The sequence below is a fragment of the Moschus berezovskii genome, chromosome 3 (assembly GCF_049115385.1).
Source record: "Moschus berezovskii isolate FMDL1 chromosome 3, NW_MosBer_1.0, whole genome shotgun sequence".
Lineage (NCBI taxonomy): Eukaryota > Metazoa > Chordata > Mammalia > Artiodactyla > Moschidae > Moschus > Moschus berezovskii.
This window is the reverse complement of record NC_142462.1, coordinates 13,615,530-13,631,476: the sequence shown is the minus strand read 5'-3', so window position 1 is coordinate 13,631,476 and position 15,947 is coordinate 13,615,530. Positions and strand designations below refer to the sequence as shown.

Sequence of the window (15,947 nt, the reverse complement as noted above, 5' to 3'; positions counted from 1 at the left end):
GTTCTATGCTGGTAACCAATCCTATGAGAATGAGCCCAGACCCTTCCCAATCTCCTCCTGCTGGATATCCTGAGACTAGCAGGATATATCAGTACATTACAATGTAAAAAGTCACTCCTTAGATGGCAGTCCACTCCAATATTCTTGCCTGGGAAATACCATGGACGAAGGAACCTGGAGGGCCACACTCCATGGACTCACAAAGAGTGGGACACAACTGAACAACTAACACTTTTCAGATACTTCCTGAGAACAAGAGATACATCACAGGTCAGCTTTCCTTTCCTGTTAACCAAGATCAAAGGCCAAGTGAAGGTACGTTTCAGATTGAAATCATTTAGGCTAAGTGGGTCCTGTCCTCTTGGACTTTTGCTTAAAGACTGGAACTTCAAAGTCAAGGGCTAGAATCACAGTACACCCTAGAGACTTCAGGCCTTGGTTATTAGGTCTTGAAGTTTCCAAGAGTCAAGTTCATGCCATCTAGCAGGGTTGTTGTTTTTTTTTGGCTGTGATGGGTCTTCATTGTGGTGGCTTCTCTTGTGGTCCACAGGTTCCAGGGCGACTTAGCAGTTGTAGCACAGGGGCTTATTTCCTCTGCGGCATGCAGGATCTTCCTGGACCAGGGGTCCAACCCACATCTCCTGCAATGTCAGGCAGATTCTTAAACGCTGGACCACCAGGGAAGCTCTACCAGGGTTTTATGGGAGATGAATTGCCAGGAAAAACCTGAACCTGTCAGAGAGGAGCTTCTGGTCACTCAGCACCAGGCTGGTGCCCTGACCCTGGACACCAGGTTCACAGCACGTGAGATTCTAAGGCAGCGCAGCCCCCAGAAGAGACTTTCTCCCCTGCCCCTCTCTTTGATAGGAGCTTAGGGAACAGTGCAAGAGGGAGCTGTTTTGCAGGTTGAGCCGGGAGGTCGGGGGTGGGGAGGCAGGAGGCAGCCAGACTGGGTGATCAATAACTTAGTGCCTGGTCAGGGAAATTCCACAGAATATCTGCACATTTCCCTGAGATTCCAAAGTTATAGCTGGGATGTGGGGGCAGGCAATAACTGACAATGACTCTGGATAAGTCCAGTTTTACTTGAGGGCTAGATGCATTATTTTGCCGACCCTTAGCAACCCCACGAACTGCAGCCTACCAGGCTCCTCCATCCATGGAATTTTCTAGGCAAGAGTACTGGAGTGGCTTGCCATTGTCTTCTCCAATTATTTTGCCAGGAGCATTTTTTAAAATGTATGGATGAGGAAGATAGAATATGTGCCTTCTAAAGGTCAAACGATGAAACACATGCACCTAAGGTAGTTTGTTTCCTCTCTGTCTGCCTAGACTTCTTCACCACCCTGCTTCCTCTGGTAACCACATCCTCTTTCCTTTGTGAACCTCTTGCCCAACTTTCTGGGGTGCTACAGCAATCAGCCAACTTCGCTCCACCACTTTCTTCCTACTGGAATCACCTGATGCAGGTAAGGGCACCCAGAGCAGCCCATTCCTCTGGCCCAGTAACTAGTGCTGAACTGGACATGAGAGACAAGTAGGGTCAATCAGAATCTTCTGGGGAATTGTATAGACATTGGGAGAGATCTGCTAAGAGCCTGCCTCTTCCCCAGCTCTATGGACTGCTCATTCACCGTAGCACAGAATGAGGTCAGTGGCTCAGCGGCAAAGAAACTGCCTGCAATGCAGGAGACACAGAAGACTTGGGTTCGATTACTGGGTTGGGAAGACCCCCTGGAGGAGGGCATGGCGACCCAAACCAGTATTCTTGCCTGGAGAATCCCATGGACAGAGGAGCCTGGCGGGCTACAGTCCATAGCATGGCAGAGTCAGACACGACTGAGCGACTGAGCACATCCAGAGGGAGGCAGAGCTGGGAGATGAAAAGAAAGAGAAGAAATGTGAATAACAGCCTTTAAGACTCAGCTGTGCATGAAGTCAAGGCCACCCTGGACTTACCAGTTTTGTGAGTCAATATATGCTCTTTTGATAAATTAGTTTGAGCTGGCTGGCTGTCACTTACCACAAAGAGGTTAAAAAGTCTTCAATGAGCAGAACTTCAAATTACCCAGAAGAAAAGTAGAATATATTCAACCTCTCTAAATTACTAATGCATAATTTAAGACAAATAAAGGATTTTTTTTCTTGTAGCTAAGGAAGATGACCTGTATAAATACAAAGCCATGCCAACCAGAGACCCTTCAGAGACTGACAAGTGAGAAGTCAGCTACCAGACTTTAGACTGATGGATTATATCATTAAAATGGAAAAAATGTAGAGAGGAGGAAGGTACTTATTGTGCAAAGAGGGCTTTTATAGTAGTGGACATAGGATAAGAAGAGTATTTACTAATCATTTAAGGGCAAGTGTTAGAGATAATAGAGGTTAGATTACACTGATATACATAGCATTGTTTTCTGTAATTTTATTCATTTATTTACTTTTGACTGTACTGGCTCTTTGTTGCTGCATGTGCTTTTCTCCAGTTTTGGCAAACAGGAGCTACTCCAGTTGCAATGCTCAGGTTTCGCATTGTGGTGACTTTTCACGGTCTCTGGGGCGTGTGGGCTCAGTAATTGTGGCTCCCAGGCTCTAGAACACAGGCTTAATAGCTGTGGCGCAGGGGGTTAGTTGCTCCAGGGCATGTGGGATCTTCCTGGATCAGGGATAGAACCTGGGTGTCTCCCTGCATAGGCAGGCAGATTCTTTACCACTGGGGGCCAGCAAGGAAGCCCTAAAGCATTGTTTTCTAGAGGCTGAAAATTTAACCAGCAGATACAATATGTCTACTCTATTAAATAAAAATGTCTCTAAGTGGAAAAATATTATAATTTTGAAAGGAGTGGAACAAATAATAAATGTGATAGTAGTTCATAAGAGAAAGTACTCACTCCTAGTTGATTAACTGCATAAGATTTCTTTCAGAGAATAGGAAGAATTTGTCTGAGTTTTGAAGAATAGGTAAAAATCTATATAGGAAGGGAGGGCTTTAGAAGCTATGGTAGAATAAAGAACAGGTTTCAGCAATAAATGCTGGAGAGGGTGCAGAGAAAAAGGAACCCTCTTACACTGTTGGTGGGAATGCAAACTAGTACAGCCACTATGGAGAATACTGTGGAGATTTCTTAAAAAAACTGGAAATAGAACTGCCATATGACCCAGCAATCACACTCCTGGGCATACACACCGAGGAAACCAGAATTGAAAGAGACACGTGTACTCCAATGTTCATCGCAGCACTGTTTATAATAGCCAGGACATGGAAGCAACCTAGATGTCCATCTGCGGATGAATGGATAAGACAGCTGTGGTACATATACACTGCTGCTGCTGCTAAGTCACTTCAGTCGTGTCCGACTCTGTGTGACCCCATAGACGGAAGCCCACCAGGCTCCCCCTTCCCTGGGATTCTCCAGGCAAGAACACTGGAGTGGGTTGCCATTTCCTTCTCCAATGTGTGAAAGTGGAAAGTGAAAAGTGAAAGTGAAGTCGCTCAGTCGTGTCCGACCCTTAGCGACCCCACGGACTGCAGCCTACCAGGCTCCTCCATCCATGGGATTTTCTAGGCAAGAGTACTGGAGTGGCTTGCCATTGCCTTCTCCGGTACATATACACAATGGAGTATTATTCAGCCATTAAAAAGAATACATTTGAATCAGTTCTAATGAGGTGGATGAAACTGGAGCCTATTATACAGAGTGAAGTAAGCCAGAAAGAAAAACACCAATACAGCATACTAACGCATATATATGGAATTTAGAAAGATGGTAACGATGACCCTGTATCCGAGACAGCAAAAGAGACACAGATGTAAAGAACAGTCTTTTGGACTCTGTGGGAGAGGTTGAGGGTGGGATGATTTGAGAGGGTAGTATTGAAACGTGTCTATTATCATATGTGAGGCAGATCGCTGGTCCAGGTTCTATGCATGATACAGGGTGCTCAGGGCTGGTGCACTGGTTTGACCCTAGGGGATGGGATGGGGAGGGAGGTGGGAAGGGGATTCTGGATGGGGAACACAAGTGCGTCCGTGGCTGATTCATGTTGATGTTTGGCAAAAATCACTACACTATTATAAAGTAATTAGCCTCCAATTTAAAAAACAGAACAGGTTTCAGGCTTCCCTGGTGGTTCAGTGGTAAAGAATTTGCCTGCCTGTGCAGGAAACACAGGTTTGATCCCTGATCCAGGAAGATCCCATATGCCTGAGAGCAACTAAGCCCTGCGCCACAGCTGCTGAGCCTGGGAGCCTAGAGCTCACAGCGTCATGGGCCCCGCAGAGCCCGTGTGCCACAACTGCCCTGGAGCCTGTGCTCCACAACAGAAGCCAGCACAGGGTGAAGCCTGGGCGCCAGCACGAGACAGTAGCCCGTGCTTTCCACAGCGGAACAGAAGCCCAAGCAGCAACAGAGACCCAGCACAGCCAAAGATAAACCAGCAAAACCATGTATATAAAAGAACAGGCTTCCACAGTGGTGGGAGTGAAATTTGTCATCATGGGATTTTGTGGAATTATTGGGAAAGGTAAACTTTTCTCAAGTGGAGATGGACTTTGAACCAGACTAAAGAGTGTGTTTTTTCCTTTTTAAAAATTGAATTATACTCTGTGGGAGAAGGCGAGGGTGGGATGATTTGGGAGAATGGCATTGAAACATGTATATTATCATATGTGAAACAGATCGCCAGTCCAGGTTTGATGCATGAGACAGGGTGCTCGGGGCTGATGCACTGGGATGACCCTGAGGGATGGGATGGGGAGGGAGGTGGGAGGGGGGTTCAGGATGGGGAACACGTGTACACCCGTGGCGGATGCATGTCAATGTATGGCAAAAACCACCACAATATTGTAAAGTAATTAGCCTCCAATTAAAATAAATAAATTTATATTAAAAATAATAATAATAAAATTAAATTATAATTTTTCAAACAAAAATTTATTTTGTTTTTGAAGTAAAATTTTCTAGAAGGAAGTACATGTTCACACTGTTTCCTTTGTTTTATTTCTAGGTTCTCAAGGAATGGTTTGACATGCAGAAATACATCTTAATAACTGTGACCGGTCATTCCTATTATTAAAGAACTGTGTAAACTGAAGTTTGGCATACCTTTTAGACTACAACTGTAAACTACATGACTTTATAATACTCCCAAGACAATCTCTTCATATAAAAGGTAACTTACTTTCTTTTTGTTTATACATGATTGACAATTATTCACTGCAGTACATTCTGAAAAAAATAAGTACAAAAATATAAATATTTTTATTGCTCAATTTTAGATAAAATGCATTTTGTTAAGTCATTCTTGTTTCATGGCAAATGTATCCATACCTGGAGCATTTTCCTACATTACTTTCATAAGTCTAGACACTTTCTCACTGATACTATTTAAACCCTAACTCCTTCTTACTTTCTCCTCTTAAACTCAGAAAAAAATGAGATAGCGTCATCCAACTTTGATGAGACAAGTAAAGTTCTAAAAAATAATCTCCCTCTCTTACACCAACTCCCTGGTCCCACCAGACATCAAAGGCTATACCTCTGAAGCAAATTGGACTAATCCCACATCGCACTCATTGATCCATGGAGAAGGAATCTGACCAAGTCAGACCAATCAGAAGCCTCCTTCCATGATTTACAGATTGGAACTTGAGGGTTAGGGGTCTCCAACTTTTCAAAAATTTAAATAGGATTTTTATCTTTGTGTAATTATAAAAGTGATACATATTCAATATAAGAAATAAGGATACATAAAAATCAAAAGTCAGTTGAAATTCCACCATCCAGAGAAATTCTGTTTTGTCTTACTTTAAACAAATTATTACCATGATCTAAATTTTAATTTTGCCATCATTGCAGAGGACTGCAACCATGAAATCTTAAATACCAATATTCTAGTCTCTGACTAGAATCTTCCCTCGTTTCCTCTCGTTTGCATGTTGACATGACTCAGACCTTTACTTTGCTTGACGTTTCCATTGTTTTCCAAATCTATTTGCTCCTTAGGGCCTCATTCCCTTCTCTCCAGCCTGAACTTCAGGTCAGGGAATGACCTCATCTGGGTCCATCTCAGAGATTTAGACTAAGTATCTATAGAACTAACCAGTAATCCTTCCTGTAGTCTTTCTTCCTATTACTGAAAAACCAATGAAGGACAGCTGACCTATATGACCGTCTGCTCCATGAAGCAATACGTTCTTTCCGTCTTTTACTCTGTGCCTGAAGAAAGAGACACCAGCTATTTCCACAGCATTCTCAGGGCCAGATGCTCCCTGTACTCGAAAGACTGATGTTTTGTGTGTATTTGTTTTCTATCTAGTCACTTCCTTCCTCCTGAATACATGTTCCTAATACCTGCAGCATCATTCTCTCCTAAGTTCTCTTGGAATGTTTCTGGCCATTCTTTTTGAGTTTTTGGTTGGTTCCATTTCCTCTATTAATGCCTAAAGTTCCATCCTATTAATGCCATAAAGTTCTATCCTTGGTCTTCTCTTCTTCCATGAGGGGTCACAATTTCAAATACTTATAGATGCCAGGTATCAAAATATATTATACTCGACATAAAAACAAAAACTTTCTTTTGACTGGCATTGCAAATAATTAATAATTTAAAAATTGAACAACTGAATCTGACAAGTTGATTCTAAAGTTTATCTGCTGCTGCTGCTAAGTCACGTCAGTCGTGTCCGACTCTGTGCGACCCCATAGATGGCAGCCGACCAGGCTCTGCCGTCCCTGGGATTCTCCAGGCAAGAACACTGGAGTGGGTTGCCATTTCCTTCTCCAATGTGTGAAAGTGAAAAGTGAAAGTGAAGTCACTCAGTCGTGTCCAACTAGTAGCGACCCCATGGACTGCAGCCTACCAGGCTCCTCTGTCCATGCAATTTTCTAGGCAAGAGTACTGGAGTGGCTTGCCATTGCCTTCTCCGAAAATATATTATACTCGACATCAAAACAAAAACTTTCTTTTGATTGGCATTGCAAATAATTAATAATTTAAAAATTGAACAGCTGAATCTGACAAATTGATTCTAAAGTTTATCTGCTGCTGCTGCTGCTAAGTCACTTCAGTCGTGTCCGACTCTGTGTGACCCCAGAGACGGCAGCCCACCAGGCTCCCCCATCCCTGAGATTCTCCAAGCAAGAACACTGGAGTGGTTTGCCATTTCCTTCTCCAATGCATGAGAGTAAAAAGTGAAAATAAAGTCGCTCAGTTGTCCGACTCTTAGCGACCCCATGGACTGCAGCCTACCAGGCTCCTCTGTCCATGGGATTTTCGAGGCAACAGTACTAGAGTGGCTTGCCATTGCCTTCCCCGAAAGTTTATCTAGGATGAGTAAAAATATTTTTGGAATCAAAATTTTTTGACGAACAGGTTAAGAGAAAAATTTAGGCAATGGATAACAAGATTTCATATATTACTATTAATATTCTCTATACCACCTCCTTGTATTTTATTTACTTTATTGATTTCTGATATAGGCATGTAAAGTGAGTCCATGGGGTTTTTAATTTGTTAAGTTCTATTTCATACTTTATATTTCAAAATTATATTGTTAGGTGAATAAAGATTCATAATATGTCATCTCCATGTATTGGGCTGTATGTCAGTAAGGAATATTGTTTATTACTCTCCTTAAATATTTTCTATTTCAATTCTGTTTATCTCTGTTGCTGCTGCTGCTGCTGCTGCTGCTGAGTCACTTCAGTTGTGCCCAACTCTGTGCGACCCCAGAGACGGCAGCCCACCAGGCTCCGCCATCCCTGGGATTCTCCAGGCAAGAATACTGGAGTGGGTTGCCATTTCCTTCTCCAATCTATGTTGCTACGCTTGCTTTATTTCTCATTGGCATTTGCAATGTATATATTATTTCATCAACTTATTGTTGTTCCTTTATTTCCTCTAGTCACACCCTGCAGTCACATCTGTTTCTGTTCCCTTAAAATTTTTTGAGATACGCTTTATATTCTTCTTTCTATCATTGGTTCATCAAGATCTACATTCACCACCTATACAAGGATCTTAATGTGCTTTAACTTTCTTCCTTTCCCTTCCCATCCCACTCAGGAAGAAATCATCTGGAATTTTAATTATTATTAAATGGTTATTAATTATTATTAGACTATCAATGCATTTACATTGCTATCAACTTGTAATCAAGCACTTACAATTAATTCTGTTTCACTGGTTTCTTTGCTTACTACTCTTTTTTGAATCCCACACTTCCCCTTAGTTTATTTTCGTTTTGCTGAAGAATATCCCTTGAACAGCACACCTTTCTCAAAGAACGTCTGTAGAGTGGCAGAAATCACTCTGATCGGGCACCCAGGGGATAGAGAAGATTGAGGAATCTACCAGGAGGAAGGCAGTGAAGCCCTAGCTCACCCCAGACATCAGCACATGCTAGGCTAGAGGACAGAGGAGCGAGGCAGCTACAGAACCCAGTATAAGTATATGCAGAGTCTGCATACAGATACTCTTGGTGCGTTCACCATTAGCAGAAATAGACAAATATATGCTATAGAAAAAAAGAGAAAACCTGCAAGCCTTGCCTCATTTTCAAATATGTAGCCTTCATTTTATTTCCTGGGAGAGACCTGACTTTTCATCTCATTCTGACTTTGAGATATGTTTCACCAACTCTGTTTCTCCTTTGGTGATTTCCTAGCTCAGCCCTTGTGGGGGAGATTTTCATCTGTTCCTTGAGTTATGCTTTCTTCTAGGATAGTTTATCTGTTTTTCTGCATGTGACCATATGTGTGTGCTCAGTCACTCAATTGTGTCTGACTGTTTGCGACCTCATGGACTGTACCCCACCAGGCTCCTCTGTCCATGGAATTTTCCAGGCAAGAATACTAGAGAACAGGTTGCCATTTCCTCTTCCAGGGAATCTTCCCAACCGAGGAATCAAACCCACGTCTCCTGCGTCTCCTGCATTGATAGGTGGGTTCTTTACCGCTGAGCCCCCTGGGAAGCCCATGTGATCATATACGCCTTCATTATTCACTGTTAGCTGTGCCGTGCTTGCTTAGGTTCTATATTGTCTATTTGCATCTTACTAATCACTGCAGATGCTGATTGCAGCCATGAAATTAAAAGACGCTTACTCCTTGGAAGGAAAGTTATGACCAACCTAGACAGCATATTAAAAAGCAGAGACATTACTTTGCCAACAAAGGTCCGTCTGGTCAAGGCTATGGTTTTTCCCATGGTCATGTATGGATGTGAGAGTTGGACTGTGAAGAAAGCTGATTGCCGAAGAATTTATGCTTTTGAACTGTGGTGTTGGAGAAGACTCTTGAGAGTCCCTTGGACTGCAAGGAGATCCAACCAGTCCATTCTAAAGGAGATCAATCCTGGGTGTTCATTGGAAGGACTGATGCTAAAACTGAAACTCCAATACTTTGGCCACCTCATGTGACGAGTTGACTCACTGGAAAAGACTCTGATACTGGGAAAGATTGGGGGCGGGAGGAGACGGGGACGACAGAGAATGAGATGGCTGGATGGCATCACCAGCTCAATGGACATGAGTTTGAGTGAACTCCGGGAGTTGGTGATGGACAGGGAGGCCTGGCGTGCTGTGATTCATGGGGTCGCAAAGAGTCGGACACGACTGAGCGACTGAATTGAACTGAACTAAACTGAATGCTTTGACAGCTTTTTTCAGACCTTCCATGTGTGCAGTATAAGTGACATCTTGGCCACCTTACCACTGTCCTTGAAAAGTTTTTTCTGACAAACTACACTTTTTCCATATTTTATGGTGGCGCTAGTGGTAAAGAATCCACCTGCAAATGCAGGAAATGCAAGAGACACAGGTTTGATTCCAGGGTTAGGAAGATACCCTGGAGTAGGAAATGGCAACCCATTTCAGTATTCTTGCCTGAAAAATTCCACGGACAGAGGAGCCTGGTGGACTATTGTCCATGGGGTTTCCAAGAGTTAGATACGACTGAATGACTGAGCACACACAGAACAGCACATTCTTTTCACTTGGCTGTTCTAAGCATTTGACAAAGGGAGAGAACTCACATGGGTCTGTGCCACCAGACTTTGTTATGGTATCTGGACTCTATACTCTCTTCTGAGCTTTTGTCATTTTAGCACTGCCAGGGTTCACTCTAGCTAATTGCTAAAATTGCTGATTTCCAAACAGGGGATATCTTTGAATTGTAGATCTGCCCCCTAAATCCAGTTTGTAGCCCAGGAACTTGTGTTTCCATCAGAGTCAGATCCATTGTTCAATTTCTCTGTTTTCCTTATTTCTTCTCTGTAACTATTTCTCTGTTCTTCAGAACAGGGTGAAAAATAGGACACCCACTCAATTTGCATCTCTCTAGATCTGGGAGTACTAATGAAAATTTTTGGAATTTAGTGACTCAGTCATTTCTAAGGGGTGATGGTGGCATTTGGAGTGTTGCCATGCTGTGCTGTTCTATTCTGATCCAGAGTCTTCTGTTTCTTTCCATGCTTGCCCTTTGTTGTCTGATTGCTCCCAGTAAGAGAACTCCTCTACAGTTCAGTAATTTTTGTTCACTCATTAGGTATTGGAGAAGAGGATTCTTAATTCAAAGTACCAAGAGCAAACTAGAACTTCTTCAGATATTGCTTACTAAACTCTCAAATGTAAGTGAACATCAGGGTTAAAAGCTCTGGGGATCAAAGTAACCCACTTAGTAGGAGATCTCACTTGATATGGGATCATTCACAGAGTCCTGTGGGTACCTGTGGGAAGGTCTATCACTTGGAGTGTTAGAAATGATGGAGGTGGAAATCTCCTGTGAGAGGTTAGAAGAGGTTTTGGAAGTGAAAGTATCATGTCTAAGAAACTGTTTATATGCTTATAAAAGGGGAATATCGAATGTCAGCTCAAAGGGGAAATTACCCCACACTAAGAAGCCAGCACTCAGGACAGGCTCAGAAATAGGCTGAACCAGGTCTTCCCTCCAAAAGCGAAGTTGTTTTCTTAGAAACACTGACCGAGATTGGTCAGCCCCAGAACCAAGCTGGCTAGAAGACCAGACTCTGTCATCTATTTGTTGTTCAGTCACTCAGTCAATTCCAACTATTTGTGACCCCATGGACTGCAGCATGCCAGATTTCCCTGTCCTTCACCATCTCCTGGAGCTTGTTCCAACTCCTGTCCACTGAGTTGGTGATCCCATGCAACCATCTCATCTTCTGTTATCCCGTTCTCCTCCTGCCTTCAATCTTTCCCAGCATCAGGGTCCTTTCTAACTGAGTCAGCTCTTCACACCAGGTGGCCAAAGTATTAGAGCTTCAGCTTCAGCGTCAGTCCTTCCAATGAACACCCAGGACTGATCTCCTTGAGGATTGACTGGTTTGATTCCCTTGCAGACAAGGGGACTCTCAAGAGTCTTCTCCAATACAGTTCAAAAGCATCAGTTCTTCGGCGCTCAGCTTTCTTTATAGTCCAACTCTCACATCCATACATGACTACTGGAAAAACCCATAGCTTTTACTAGACGGACCTTTGTTGGCAAAGTAATGTCTCTGCTTCTTAATATGCTGTCTAGGTTTGTCATAGCTTTTCTTCCAAGGAGCATTCTTTTAATTTCATGGTTGTCATCTATGAATCTTGATTTATTTTTGTTTCCTCCCTTTTTGTTCTTCCTCAGTATTTTAACAAGGTTTTCTGAAAAATTCTAGTATGACTCCAGTTTGTTAGGGGACAAAGGGAAAGCTCTGTTTCTCCATTCAGCCTATATTTTTAGGCACTCTTTGTGGGGAGTATGTGGCAGGTGTGGTAAGAGAACATTGTTTGGCTTAAAGTATGTGTGGGAATGATGACTGCGAGGTTAAGTGAGAGAAACACGTATAGGAGAGATGAAACCCAAGGAAGCAAGCCAGGTCTTCGGGTTCAGCCCCCCCCACCCCCACCCCCTCAAAGGAACTTCTCATTTCAGGGCAAAGCTGAGAGCTTTGGGTTCGGTTTTAGGAAGGAAGACAAACTTGGCTATAGATACTATCTTTTTGATGCTGAAAACCAGAAAGCAGTAATTATTCTGTCTCAGAGTCTTCATAAAAATGTCAACCTTGGCTTTACAGGGCATTTTCCAAGTAGTTCAAATCCTGTCCTTATTCTATCTATACAATTCCAGTTTGCTGCTGCTGCTGCTAAGTCACTTCAGTCGTGTCCGGCTCTGTGTGACCCCACAGACGGCAGCCCATCAGGCTCCCCTGTCCCTGGGATTCTCCAGGCAAGAACACTGGAGTGGGTTTCCAATTCCAGTTTAGGATACTGGAAAGTTCATCTCCAGGTTCATAAATTTATCTCAGTAAGGCTTCAAATATTTCAACATTTCTTCTGGTGGGGAGGGGAACCAAGGGAAGTCTCTAAACCAAAGTAATGACTTAAGACCCAAACTAAGTAATTTATTAGTTAAGACCTTAAAACACTAAAAAGAGACTGTGTGCGTGCTTAGTCATGTCTGACTCTGCGACCCCATGGACTGCACCCCTCCAGGCTCCCCAGTCCATGGGGATTCTCCAGGCAAGAATACTGGAGTGGGTAGCCATGCCCTCCTCCTGACCCAGGGATGGAATCCAGGTCTCCTACATTACAGGCAGATTCTTTACTGTTTGAGGGCTAGCTATGGCCACTGGGTGAGGTCTGATTAGAACAAAAGTGAAGACCTTATTCACAGCACAAAGCTTTAGAAGTACAGGGCTTGCAAATCATGTGGGGGGGAGGGGGGGAACATGCATTTCACACTGAAAACGTTTAATCCACTTTTCACATTTCAAGTAAAGCAAATGAATTCAAATCCAATTTAACTGTGTGCTCTGTCAGACTTTCAGTCATGTTCAACTCTTTGCAACCCCAAGGACTGTAGCCTGCCAGACTCCTCTGTCCTTAGAATTTTCCAGGCAAGAATACTGGAGTGGGTTCCAATTTCCTACTCTAGGGGATCTTCCCAACCCAAGGACTATCTCCTGCATTATAGGTGGATTCTTTATCATTAGAGCCACCTGGGAAGCCCCCAATTTAACTGCTGCTGCTAAGTCACTTCAGTCGTGTCCAACTCTGTGTGACCCCATAGACGGAAGCCCACCAGGCTCCCCCGTCCCTGGGCTTCTCCAGGCAAGAACACTGGAGTGGGTTGCCATTTCCTTCTCCAATGTGTGAAAGTGAAAAGAGAAAGTGAAGTCGCTCAGTCGTGTCCGACCCCTAGAAACCCCACGGACTGCAGCCCACCAGGCTCCTCCATCCATGGGATCTTCCAGGCAAGAGTACCGGAGTGGCTTGCCATTGCCAATTTAACTGGATTTCACCAAAAACGTGAAGATCTTTTAAAAATGTCTTCCCATTGTCAACTACAAATTGGCACTTGCCAAGGGCATCTGCCATCTGCCTCTGAACCCTGTGCTGCTGTGGCTGTTGACCTTCAACACCCCCTGAAGGAGTTCAGGGTGGAGTGAGGCAGTCTATGCTCCAGGGCAACTGGCGGGACAGGTCTTTAGAAAGTTAGATATTTTCAGGAACTGATTTCATAATCCCAATCCTTGTATCTCTTCATATCTAGAAAAATTACTAAATCCCTTCATGGTGACATCAGCTCCTGGTGACTGGCAGAAAACCTCTTGTACAGTAAGTGTTTGACTGCACTGAGCTCCCCCTTCACCAAAACCTTATATATTGACCTTCCCCCACTGCCTCTTTGGAGCAATCTCTCAGAGCTATCTGAGGTGCTGTCTCCCAGACTGCAGTCCTTATTTTGCCCTCCAGAAACTTAATTGGTATCTCACCCATTGTGCATCTTTTTAGTCAACACACGTCAACACCCAAAGGAAACTTTAGAGATGAAAATTTCAGGCTTCCAGGAAGGCTCAAATATAAAAGCCATGGCACATGTGAGGCAGTGCCTCTGGGCTCAGGATGGCTTACCTACCGTCATTCATAGATTTTGGTCTTTGCTTGTTCTTGTATCCGGAGATTTGGGAAAAGCTATTTTCTGAGAAGTTGATAAACAGTTGGATGAGAAAGAGAGAGATAAAAACTGGCAGGAGGATTTGGCTCCACGATCGCAGCCAGCACATGGCTCCTCGGACCTGGGTGCCACCAGTTGCTGGCCAGAGGGACTGTGGTAGGCATCAGGTACTTATTTGGACCTGTGGACCCACTCATGGACCATGAGCCGTCCCAGCAGTCCCTTCCGAGGCAGTTCTTTCAGAGCCTTGGACTCCAGCATAATTCACAGAATTTTAGCACCACTAATGTTCCAGCCAGAATGCAGAATGTTTGTCATGCAATGCTGGCCTGCCATGGTCACCACCTACACTCTGTCCACTGGTCTCGATCGAAGTCTATTACCCTCCAAAACCCACAGCGTTTCCCTGCTGGGTTGCTGCTTTCGAAGAAGCCCTGAATTCTAAGTTCCACCATTCAACAGCTAGAAAGCAGTGGCAGCTTTCTTCACCTCGTTATTAGTTTTTATTTTTAAAGTGATGGGGAAAATATAACTAGTAGTTAAGACCCTGATGCTGGGAAAGATTAAAGGCAAAAGGAGAAGCGGCCAGCAGAGGATGAGATGGTTAGATCGCATCATCAACTCGATGGATACAAATCTGAGCGAACTCTGAGAGACAGCGGAGGACAGAGGAGCCTGTCTGGTGTGCTGCAGTCCGTGGGGTAGCAAAGAGCCCGAAACGATTGAGCGACTGAACAACAACAAAGTCATAATGATACACTGGCAACAACACATGCTATTCTTTTAAAATAGTCTAGGCAAAAATGTCACATTTCAGAGACATAAATTGTATGATTTAAAGGATAAGGCAAAATTGTGAAGGTGGTTCCAGAATGACTGAAACTTGAGTAATATTGTACCAGTGCCCAGGGATATGGTGGGAAGGAATAGGGCATAGAGGCCTCTCCTTGATCAGGGTCTATCTTGTTGTTTCTTAAGTCTTTATTTAATTCATTACAATATTGCATCTTTTTTTGTTTTGGTTTCATGGCCCCAAGGCATGTGGGATCTTAGGTCCTTATCCAGGGATCAAACCTGAAACTCCTGCTTTGGAATGTGAAGTCTTAACTGCTGGACCATCCAGAAAGTCTCTATCTTGTTTTGTTTTTTGAAGCTGAATGATGGACCTGTCTCATGGCCTCCTTGACACATTGATCTAGACTTCATGCTGAGGACAATGGATCCAGTACTAACAATAAAGATGGTGAACGGGACAAGGCATGGAGTCTCTTTTCCTCACCTCTTTGTAATGCAGAGGACAGATACAGCTGTTAATATAATATGAAAAGTACTCATAAACTGACAAGGACAGAAGGAAAAACAATAATCATTTCAGAAGAAGAAATAAGTCCCTGCTGATCCTTTTGGACACTGAATCAGTCAGTCCCTGGAATCAAATTGTTCGATCATGTGACTCAATAAGTCTCCTTTTGCTTAAGCCAATATGAGTTATGTTTTCTGTCTCTTTGCGCTTTCCTCAACAGCAGCCTGTCAAGACTCCTCCTGGGAAGGAAAGGCAGTGCTTACAGCCCCTGTGCTCCTTCCTGGAGCTGATGTGAATGCCTGCAACGAGGAAGGGATCTGTAACTCGACAGATTCCATGTTTGAAGATCCTTTTGTTCATAAATGAAGCTTGCTCTCTTGCTCTATCTACATACACATTTCCATACGCACATACGTATACACTCATTCGCATATGTACACACACATACAAAATTACCTATCCAAATAAGCAAAAGTATCTATCCAAATACATAAAAGATAATGTACCACTTCTATACAGTCCCACATTCAGAACAGAACATTGTGATTGTCTGTCACAGGAGACCCCTAATTTCTAGCACAGAACCGTCGTGCCTGGTCAGGACACTCTCCCATGGCCTCTCTCTCCTGTGCCTGCTTAATGCCTTCCCTGTCCTGATGTGGACCTCAGCAACTCTGAGTCCCTGGATC

At 43.6% G+C, this 15,947-nt stretch overlaps 1 long non-coding RNA gene across 1 annotated transcript; it reads left to right on the top strand.

Moving 5' to 3' along the window:
• Positions 1-1,404: 1,404 nt before the first annotated feature.
• On the top strand, positions 1,405-15,320 carry LOC148778283 (uncharacterized). Its single transcript, XR_016036621.1, has 3 exons — positions 1,405-1,469; positions 5,008-5,172; positions 14,993-15,320. It is a non-coding gene; the product is annotated as an uncharacterized LOC148778283 (long non-coding RNA).
• Positions 15,321-15,947: the final 627 nt, after the last annotated feature.